Here is an 11,810-nt window from a genome sequence, read left to right as displayed (position 1 = left end):
GGGAAATTGTGCCTGAGAGTTTTATGCTATTGCTCTGATGCTATATCACTTCTTATAATGTGTTTTCTTAAAGCTAAGCCAACTTGGTATACGACAAAATCTATTGTGTATCTTTGACTTTGATTGCTAATCCAAATTCAATACTAGTCCTAGAAGAACAACATACAGTGTTTAAATCTCTGTTTACAGTTCTCCTATATCTTTCCCTCAAACAGTCTTGGGTTCATCCCTTTTAATGAAAGTTTGGTTTTTAGACTATGTTGTGGCCAAGGAATCCCCTAAAAGCTAGCGAAAAAGAGCTTCTCTAAAGAATTTTAGGTAATTATTACACCATATTATAAAATCTTCATATGGCAATTACTAGAATTATAGAGAGAGCCTAAGTAGAAAATTCTAACTTGAGCCCTTTATGGGAAGAAGCTGAAGGCAAGGAATATTTAAACAAAAGTCAAGATGGAAATGCTATAAAACTGGGTTGTGATGATCGTGGTACAACTATACATGTAATCAAATTTACTGAGTTAAAAAAAAAAACCAAAAGGCAAATGTAGAAAGTATAAGTAACGATGCTCCAATGCTTACATGGAGTTTATCAAAATTAGAGTTAGACAAAGAACTGAGACAGAGCTAGACAGAGTTCTATCCCAGCTAAGTCTCTAAGTTTAACAAGCCAGGTCCTGTCTTAAGAATGGTCTAATGGACCAGGGAAGCCAAGAGGCCCTTAAAGAAAAGCTTTCATAGTTTATGCCTTCCTGGAATTATCTCTCTTACTAAAGGGCCTGGAAATTTTAATCATAAAACCAAAGTATAAGATCAATTGTTTTTAAGTAGTGAAAGACTTTAATGCAATTTTTATAGTGCAATGGCTCTCATATATTAGCACAGGCTAATGTTTTCTATTTGAAGCCATGATTGCTTTCTGAAATTAATAAGTATATACTTTGAAATATATATCTATCTTTTGAATATATAAAATAATGATCTATTTTACCAGATTTAACATTTTACACCTTCTGGTTATCAAAGAGCACAGAAATAAAATATTTCTTTTTTTTTTTTTTTTTTTTTTTAATTTATATTTTTTATTTTTTTTATTTTCCCACTGTACAGCAAGGGGATCAAGTTATCCTTACATGTATACAATTATATATTTTTTTTCCCACCCTTTGTTCTGTTGCAACATGATATCTAGACATAGTTCTCAATGCTACTCAGCAGGATCTCCTTGTAAATCTATTCTAAGTTGTGTCTGATAAGCCCAAGCTCCCGATCCCTCCCACTCCCTCCCCCTCCCATCAGGCAGCCACAAGTCTTTTCTCCAAGTCCATGATTTTCTCTCCTGAGGAAAGGTTCATTTGTGCTGGATATTAGATTCCAGTTATAAGTGAAATCATATGGCATTTGTCTTTGTCTTTCTGATTCATTTCACTCAGTATGAGATTCTCTAGTTCCATCCATGTTGCTGCAAATGGCATTATTTTGTTCTTTTTTATGGCTGAGTAGTATTCCATTGTGTATATATACTACATCTTCCGAATCCAATCATCTGTTGATGGACATTTGGGTTGTTTCCATGTGCTGGCTATTGTGAATAGTGCTGCAATGAACATGCGGGTGCGTGTATCTCTTTAAGTAGAGCTTTGTCCAGATATATGCCCAAGAGTGGGATTGTGGGGTCATATGGAAGTTCTATGTATAGATTTCTAAGGTACCTCCAAACTGTGCTCCATAGTGGAAGTACCAGTTTACATTCCCACCAACAGTGCAGGAGGGTTCCCTTTTCTCCATAGCTCCTCCAGCACTTGTTATTTGTGTATGTATTAATGATGGCCATTCTGACTGGTGTGAGGTGGTATCTCATGGTAGTTTTGATTTGCATTTCTCTTATAATCAGCTATGTTGAGCATTTTTTCATGTGTTTGCTGGCCATCTGTATATCTTCCTTGGAGAACAGTCTATTCAGGTCTTTTAAAAATATGGAACGCTTCACGAATTTGCGTGTCATCCTTGCGCAGGGGCCATGCTAATCTTCTCTGTATCGTTCCAATTTTAGTATATGTGCTGCCGAAGCGAGCACAGAAATAAAATATTTCTTGAAAGCACAGTCTTAAGAACCATGAATCCCTACACATCTTCTCAACTTTTAAAAGTGAAATGGGAATCTAAAATTTTCCAGTTTCTTTCTTTCAAATCACACCCAATTAAATTCAACAAATAATTACTGAATGACAATGATGTGGTCAGCTCTCTGCTCACAGAAAGAGTATCAACGATAACAAAAGTCATGATTTCCACTAGGGATGTAAGATTTTGTTAGGGAGAAAATATAAGTACAACTTAAATTGACAAGGATATAAATTGTATGCCAAACACTCTCCAAAGAAGGATATGGAGAGTATAATATTACTACTGTATATTAGGGAAATCTTGAAGAACAGCTGAGGTGCTAGAGGACAGACAGAAAAAAAGATTTTGAATGAACAAAATTATAATACAATTTAGTAAACTTTGTAACAACCTCTGAACAGATTATCATATGGATTATTAAATTTTTGATAGCTAAAAAGTTTTTTTATGGCTCTAGCTGCAGCATAGGTAAATTACAGGCTAGGAGTCCAATCGGAGCTGCAGCTGCCGTCTTAAGCCACAATAACACTAGATCTGAGTTGCAGCTGCAACCTATGCAGCAGCTTGCAGCAACACTGGACCCTTAACCCACTGACAAGGCCTGGGATTGAACCTGCATACTCAAGGATACTATGCCAGGTTCTTAAGCCACTGAGCCACAACAGGAACTCCTAAAAAAGTTTTAACTGCTATGCATTACCAAGGGTTAATTTAAAAAGTAATGTCACATCTCTACTTTGCTGAGTGATGAGTACCTTTAGAAAAGAACCTGACTTATATTCATGTTTGTAACTTGTCTTTGTGCTTCACAAGTGCCACACTCTTAGCATACTGAATATATAACCCATAAGTCATCCCTCAGTATTTACAGGGGTTTGGTTCCAGGACAACCTTGTCCTCTGCCCTGAATATATCAAAATCTGTAGATTCCCAAATTCCTTATATAAAATAGCATAGTATTTGCATATAACCTATGCATATTCTTCTGCATATTTAAATCACCTCTACATTAATTGTAGTACCTAAGACACTGTAAATGCTATGTATATAGTTGCTGTTGTGCAGCAAATTCAAGTTTTGCTTTTTGGAATTTTGTGTGATTTTTTTCTGAGTATTTGTGATCTGCAATTCAATCCATGGATGCAGAACCTGCAGATACAGAGGGCCAACTGTACCTGATGACAACAATTCTGTAGTGTCACAACTCTGTTATCTTCATTTTACATATGAGGAAACTCAGGCCTAGAGTAACTAACCTGCTCATAGTTAGGTGGTGGAAAAGCGATTAACTTGGTCTTCAATGCATGATAATTTGACTCTTAAACCTGACATCTAACTTTTAAAATATAACAAAAAACGTTGGAAAGTCTTCTGCTTCTTACTGTTGCATTGTAGATTATATCAGACCGCTGCTAAGGCAAACTACTGAAAAAAGGTTAAACAAAATGTAAAACACAAAAGCACAAATGTAAAACATAGTCAATCAGAGGGATTGGCGAACAACCAAGGAGACCCAGGAGAGAAAAGAAATACATCAAAATAAGGCCTTTGCCACTGCTATTTTCCCCTTGGGACATTTGTTAATTCAAAGCATTGAGCCCAGAGGCAGAAAATATCAGGTTAAAAGTTTTACCCATCAACCTAGGTTATGTAGATAAAAAACTGGAATTCAAGACCACCAAAACAGCAAAGATTTGAGATTCCAAGATCTCAGATAATAAAGAGAATCACAGAGAAATTAGCCTAACATTGTCTTCTATTTTCCCTTAAGGGATTTCTTAACCCCTAACTACTCTTGTGTGGGCCATAGTTACAAAAAGAAAAATTAGAAAATAGTTGATAAGGAGTTAAAAAATGAAACAGATTTTATCAGTCTCCCAATGCTACCAAGAGAAAAAACTGGAATTTACTGCCCTCTAAAGAAAAGGGGCCCTCATCAACAGATCCTTGTAAAAGATCCTTCTTAGGTTTAAGAACACGACAGGAATAAGGGGGCCTTCAACCATAAACAAAAATTATTTTAATTTTTAACTGAAACAGCTTAATCCATCCATATTCTATTTTTTTTTTTTTTTTTTTTTTTTGCCAGATGAAAATTAAATCTCTGGTTCAAGAAAAAGACTCCATTTTTTAATATGTAAGTTTTAGCATAATATGTAAGTTTTAGCTTGCAGGTATCCCAGAGATAGAACCAAATGAATAAAAATGAGGAGAAAAAAAGTCAGATGATAGAAACAAACACTAAATATGTCTTTGAGATACTGGACTTCTCAAATATAAATTTTTAAAAAATTATGTTTAATATGTTTAAGATAAATAGATACAAAATAGAGAATTTCATTATAAAAGTAGAGTTTATAAAAAGAACCAAATGGAGATTCTACAACTAAAAACTTCAATGACTAAGGTTAGGTATTAAATATTATGAACTTCAAGCAGGATATATGCAATAAACACCATACCTCCATTCTTGGTGAGAAAAACTGTTGAGCACCAAAATCTAAGAGATTATTATAAAAACAGCCAAAAAAAAAAAAAAAAAAAAAGCCACACCACTTTCAAAGGTGTAATCCTACACTTTTCAGCAGACAAAAAAATGGTAGAATGATATCTTTAAAATTCTGGGAGCAACCTACTACTCTATTCTCAAAAGTAAGCTTCACAAATGAAGGAAAAACACATATAATTTTAGATTAAAAAATGTACTCGTAGGAAACTAGTGGTAACATAAATATAAAATGGGATTTTTCGGGCAGAAGGATAATGATCTAAGATAAAACATGGAAATGTAAGAAGGAATGAAAAACAATAGAAAGGTTAAATATAAGGGTAAATATAAGTGAATATTGACTTAAAAAAGCAATGGTAACAATATTTCACATGGTGTGAAATATATGCAGATTTAAGTCATGTTAACAAAATAGAAAAAATAAAAGAATATAGTTAAATGGAGTTAAACACACAAGATCCTTACATTTCTGGAAAGTGGCAAATGTACTAATTTGAGAGTCTAATAAATCAAAGCCAAATCCTACAATCTCTAGGGTAACTACAATAAATAAATAAGAAATTACCTAACTAATAAACCGAGAGAAGAAAAATAAACAATAAAACATAATGATTAAAACTAAAAAAGGTGAAAAAAAAACTATTAGGAAAATAGGCAATATAAAATTCTGAATTAATACAAATATATTAGTAAAATTTTAAATTAAATTAATGAATGATCCAGTTAGAATTCAAAATTGTCAAACTGGATAAAAAATTAATAAAACTCAGCTATAAGCTGTATAAGACACAGCCCTTGAATATTTAAAAGTAAAAATCCTGGACATATGCCATGCACATTCTAAAACCAAAAGAAGCTGACATGGTTATATTAATATCTAATAAAATAGACTTTAGAGCAGGAATAACTGCTAGAGAGAGAGAGAGAGAGGAAGATTTCATAATGATGAAGTGATCCATCCAACAGAAATATATGACAATTCTAAATTATTCTATAAAATCATATTAGGAGAGCTTTAGTACCCAGCCTTCAGAAACTGAAAGAAAAAAGGTAGGGAATATATCTTGAATATAAAAAAGATTAACAATATATTATTAATTCATATTGGTATGAATTTCCTGTGAATTTTATAGCATACATAACTTTTCATTATACAATCTTTTCAAGTATGACACTGTGAATCTCTTTCTCATTCTCTTTCTCCTGCCTTATTCTCCATATCCAATCTCTCAGAATCCTACTGGTGATATCTTCAATGTATATGCAACATCCATCTCCTCACCACAGTACATGATGCTACTCTGGTCTGAGCCACTATTACACCTCGCTTGTATGACTGACTTAGTTCTTAACGCATCTTTCTGCTTCTAACCTTTCCTACCACCGTTCAGTCTCTGCACAACAGTCATTCCCTATTTCTCTCAAAGTATAATAGAAAATCCTTACAGTGACTTATAAGACATTTCTCTACCTGCTCAGAGAAATTATTTTCCCTCTTTTGTTCTGCTCCATTCTCAGTAGCTTCACTGACAGTCTTCCAACATCTCAGGCACATTGTTTCTTTAAAGCCTTTTTTCTAGTTTTTCTTTCTGTCTAGAATACTCTGCCCCATTCTGTTAAATTCCTCATTTCTTTCAATATTTGTTCAAATGAAGATTACTGTGGTAAATTTTATTATCAGCATCTATTCCCCTCCCTATTATAAGGCTGGGCTTGACTATCTGACTTGCACTGGCTAATGAGACATAAGTGAGAAAGAACCCTTGATATGTTGTGCTTTGTTATATTTCCATTTTTATCCAATATTGTGACTAGGAAAATACTGTTCTTGCTCCATTGATGTGGGTACAAGAGAAAGGACGACTGCTATGAACAAGGTACTCTGACAACTGATGGGACATGTAAAGTGAGTGAAACAACAGACTCTGTCACTATAAACCACTAGGATTTAGAATTGAGCATAACCTAATCTACCCTGTCTACCCTGACCAGCCTTTTCAACTCTGCAGATTAGCATCCCCTCACCTGCCTCCCCTGTCCTAATGATCCTGATGTACTTTATTTTTTATTCCATAGCAGTTATCCTCTTTTGTCTTTTGGGAAATTAACTTCAACAGTCACTTGTGCTTCCACACATCTTATTAGGTACGTCAAGAATGCAAAGCCAAGATAGCTCCTTAACTGGGACATTTCTCAGAGTTGTACTGGTAGCAAGAAATCTTGAAAGAGAAGTTCTTTCTTGTCTTTCAAAAATGAAAAAAAGGCATGCTCACCTTGTTAAAAAATGGTGATTTCCCCATATTTACTGTTCCTCAGTTGCGATGAAACTCTATTGTGGGCAAAACATCTAAATGATGCCATCTGCATAAGTCCCTTGCCAAACAGTCTAATACTCACAATGCTAGCTCTGCAGTACATAAAAGAGAACTTTGTCTCTGACCCAGACTCATATCTTCTGCCAAGGATCATGAAATAACAGAGTATCTATCCTATTAACTGGCAAGTAGGTAATATCCCAGATTACACCATCACATTATCTTACTGACTTAAGTATTATTTGTGTTACTTATTATCTGTCTCTCCCATTAAACTGTAATTTCCTTGAAAGTACAGATCTTTGATTTATGCCAAGACATTAGATTAAGCCTGGGACATATTAAAACATTCAAAAAATTTCTTTATTAAATGAGTGAATAACTAACAAACTTTATCACAAAATAATAAGCATCTAAAATCAGATGTATTTAAGCTTCCATGCTGGAAGTAGAAAGCTATACTGGACAATTTCTATGTTCTCTTCTATTGTGAAGAGTATATAATTCTCTTAGTGCCATAAGCAAACAATACTAAAAGAAATTATAAAAAGGAGAGCTAAAACATAAGGCATGCATGAGAAATACTGAGGAATCCTGCCTCCAAATAATTCAGTAATGACAGTTTTTCATAAGTTAATGTATATAAATAGGCCATTTGGATATAATTTACATGAAGATGGTGTGTGTTTGCATGTGTGTGTGCACCAAAAAAATTTTAAGAATTGTTGAAACTAAAATAATTTCTTGCATTCAAATTGATATATTTGGTCGAGTGATGGTGAGTTTTAAAAGGAATATAATTTCTTCCAGTTGAAGTGGGCTCTTTGACACTTGAGAGGGAGGTATTAAAATTCATTTTTACCTTGGTGAATGGTTGGTAGTGAAGCAAGATTGTTGTAGATATTTTATCTCAGGGAATAGGTGGGTTTGACACTTAGAAAGAAGAGGTTAGAACTCATCACTTGGGGAGAGTGAGAGGAAGTAAAAGCTCTGAGGAGGTTTGGAACATGTTTAAGAAGGAGGAGGAGTTTGGCCAGTGACTAGATAAAGTTCCAGATGGAATGATTAGTGGGTTAAGTATTGCAGAATAACAGACTATGTATGGGAAGTTCACTTCAGTAACTCACTGTGTGGAGTCAGATTAGGTAAAAAGAAAAAATACTAAAGGCTTTTTTTCTGTAGTGGAGGCAGTATAGAAGATATGAAGGGACACATTTTATTTCCTGAAGTTCTTTTCCAATTACCTAGAAAGCCATGTTTATGTTTCCTAAAAAACTGAATTTAGGATCAAAATACCTCCAGCACATAAGCCAGGTAATGTTTATGATGTTACACCAATCATTTCAGACGTGAAAATTTAACAAGTCATGACTTTTCTCAAAAAACCAAGAAAATGTATATTATTTTCCTTTATTGCTTGTTTCTCTTGAATAATTTAATCTCATAATTTTCTTCTAATTACAAATTTTTAGGTAAAGCCAAAACAACACTATTATTTGATTGGAGTCAACATATTACAAACTTCCTCAGAAACAGTGGACTCCCATAGTATGCACGTGCGTATGCACACGTGCATGCACACACACATACACACAAAAACAAGAGGGAGACTTATGTTATTTGATTCCTTGAAGTAATAATCTTATATTCACGACAAGACAAGTTGTTTCTGTACTATTCAGTTAAAAAAAAAGAATTTTAGGTTATGGAAATCAATAAAGAGATCTGTTAGATGTCAGACTAATAAAATACTTCTGGCTTGCTTCCTGAGTAAATCTCTAGCACAGAAGAAAACTATTTTTAAACTGATAATTTAATCTCAACAACACTGCAAAATGAGAAGTATGCTCACTGGCCCAAGTCAAAAGGTACCATGCATAATAATAGCAGCCTTGCACCAGTGGATTAGAAATTAGGAGGGATTGCTTTAAGACAGAAAGTGGGCAGAATCAGATTGAGAGGGAAGCTGCAGCCTACCATGGTACAAAACACAAATAAACTGTCGTGGAAAACAGAGCAAAGTAACTGAATGTAACGAGCAGAACGATAATCAGGGGTGATATTCAGGTTACTAACTGTAAGCTTCTACAGGAATTAAACTTTCCTCTATCTTCTGCTTTGGCTAATCAAGAAGAAGCAAAGTTATCTGGATGGTATCTTTAAAAAGAGATGGAGCCCATATCCAGAGCACAAACTGCTATTATACCTCTTACAATCACATTCTCACAATAGATCATGCAAATTCATAAATCATAAATACTTCTAGTTAAATTTTAGCAGGTGTTATCAAAGAAAACAATAAGCAGATAATAATGAAACATAAGATATATGAAGAAAAACCAATAATCAGTAATCGCAAGAAAATTTCCCATATAAAAATTGGCATCTTCGAATTAACTGTGCATACAACAAAATCTTTTTTTTTTTTTTTGTCTTTTGTCTTTTTTGTTGTTGTTGTTGCTATTTCTTGGGCCGCTCCCGCGGCATATGGAGGTTCCCAGGCTAGGGGTTGAATCGGAGCTGTAGCTACCGGCCTACACCAGAGCCACAGCAACGCGGGATCCGAGCCGCGTCTGCAACCTACACCACAGCTCACGGCAACGCCGGATCGTTAACCCACTGAGCAAGGGCAGGGACCGAACCCGCAACCTCATGGTTCCTAGTCGGATTCGATAACCACTGCGCCACGACGGGAACTCCCAAAATCTTAACATGAGTGAATGAAGAACAAACTTCACGTTGAAATGTACTATAAAACATAAAACTCTGAGGATAAAGAGAAAAGTCAAAAGTTTCTTAAGAGATTAAAAACAGCCTGTCCACAAAAGAACAGGAATTAGACTTGAATTCGGCTTCTTTCACAGTAGCAGAAGAAGCAGTATTTATCAAATTCAAGGAATATGATTGTGAGTTTAAATCTTAATCTTACATCCCTCCAAACCATCAATCAACACAAAGTACAAAATTAAAGACATTATAAAACATAAATACTCATTAATTTCCTAATCACAGACCTACCAGAAGATTATTTCCAAAAAATTCAAAGTAAATCCAAAGAACAGAACAATAGTGGTAAGAGACATATAAGAAAAAAACACCTTTTAAAATAGTTTTGGAAAATGCAATAAGAGTTAAATAAAACTTTCTAGAGAAATTTTAAGACAAAAACATAATTTTTATATATATAATAAATATAAAATGTATGTGTATTCTACAAACAAAACAATTTGTTTTTAAAAATGTTGGGAAAAATTCTCAAATTAGCTGGGTACCAGACCATACAGGATAGGAACTCTCTATTGATTCCAAAAAAGCAGAGACAATGTAACCTGCACTATTTTTTAAATCACAATCAATATATATATTTGTTAGTATTAAATCATTTTATATCTTTGGATAATGAAGAAATCAAGATGAAAATAAAAAATATCTTTAGAAATAGAGTAATACTTTATATCAAAATCTCTAGGAGGTGACCAAAGTCATGCTCAAAAAAAAGGTTTACCCATAAACTCATTTACAAAAAAATTAAAAATAAAAATAGGAGCTCCCTGGTGGCTCAGCAAGTTAAGGATCCAGCATTGTCATTGTTGCAGCTCAGGCTACTGCTGTGGCATGAGTTCAATCCCTGGCCCAGAAACTTGTGCATGCCAAGGCTTGGCCAAAATAATAAAAATAAGAAAATGTAAAAATGAAGTTATCTAAGCTTCATATGAAGAAAGTAGAAAAATAATAAAGCAAAAGAAAGGAAAAAATAAAAACACAAATTTAAAGAAACTAGTTCAGATTAAAACATCAAACACTATCATTTAAAGAGAATGTTAAAACAATGAGGCAAGACTAAAAGGAAAAGAAAAAAGGCCAAAACAAAACTAAATAATATTAGGAATGAGAAATACATCTGGAAATAGATATAAAACTTTCCATTCATTTTATAAAATAAGCATAATCCTGAAAAAAACAAATCAAAACAACAAAAGATAAAATTAACTATTGGTCAATCGTATTTATGAACTTGTATGAAAAATTCTAAATAAAATGTTAATAAATTAAATCAAACAACATCTTAAAAGAACAATGCATTATCAGCAATTTCTTCCAGGAATATGAGAATGTTTCAACATGAGGCAATATTATAAAGAAAGTCATTGCAGGGAAAGACTAAAGAAAAATAATATGATTTACTTAACAGATGGCCAAAAAAAAGCTTCAAACTCAATTCTAATTGAATTTGCTAGCCAAAATGCAATAGAAGGAAACTTTCCTAACTTGATAAATGTTATCTAATGTAAATTCAAGAAAGTAATATACTATTAGTAAATCAGTAACAAGAATCTCATTGAATTTAAGAATAAGATTATTGTCCATTATCCCCATTACTCATTAACACTGTGGGGAGATCTCAGCAATGCAATTACATAAGAAAAAAGGATTGAGGTATAAATAGAAAAGGTCAAAACTCTTATTTGCCAGTCCTATATCTTCATAAGTGTATTTGTTTTCTATGGCTGTCATAAAAAATTAGCACAAACTGGTGTATCACAACAAGAACTCTTTCTCAAACAATTCTGTAGACTAAAAGTGAAAGATCAATATGTTGGCAAGGACATGCTTCTTTTGAGGCCCATAGAAAAGAATTCTCTCTTGCCTCTTCCTAGTTTCTTTCTTTCTTTTTTTTTTTTTTTTTTTTTTTTTTTTTTTTTTTTGTCTCTTTTGCTATTTCTTGGGCCGCTCCCGCCGGCATATGGAGGTTCCCAGGCTAGGGGTCTAATCGGAGCTGCAGCCACAGGCCTACACCAGAGCCACAGCAATGCGGGATCTGAGCCTTCCAATGCGGGATCTGAGCCGCGTCTGCAACC

General features: G+C 33.8%; 1 non-coding gene across 1 annotated transcript; it reads right to left on the bottom strand.

Moving 5' to 3' along the window:
* Window positions 1–1,970: 1,970 nt before the first annotated feature.
* Window positions 1,971–2,077, bottom strand: LOC146400027 (U6 spliceosomal RNA). Its single transcript, XR_014816939.1, has one exon. It is a non-coding gene; the product is annotated as a U6 spliceosomal RNA (small nuclear RNA).
* Window positions 2,078–11,810: the final 9,733 nt, after the last annotated feature.

Source organism: Sus scrofa, chromosome 9 (assembly GCF_054392235.1).
Source record: "Sus scrofa isolate SSC_HxYL_T2T_F1_AM1 chromosome 9, Sscrofa_HxYL_maternal_Yorkshire_Landrace_v2.0, whole genome shotgun sequence".
Lineage (NCBI taxonomy): Eukaryota > Metazoa > Chordata > Mammalia > Artiodactyla > Suidae > Sus > Sus scrofa.
Note: the sequence above shows the minus strand (reverse complement) of the source record. Positions and strands in the feature narration are given on the sequence as shown.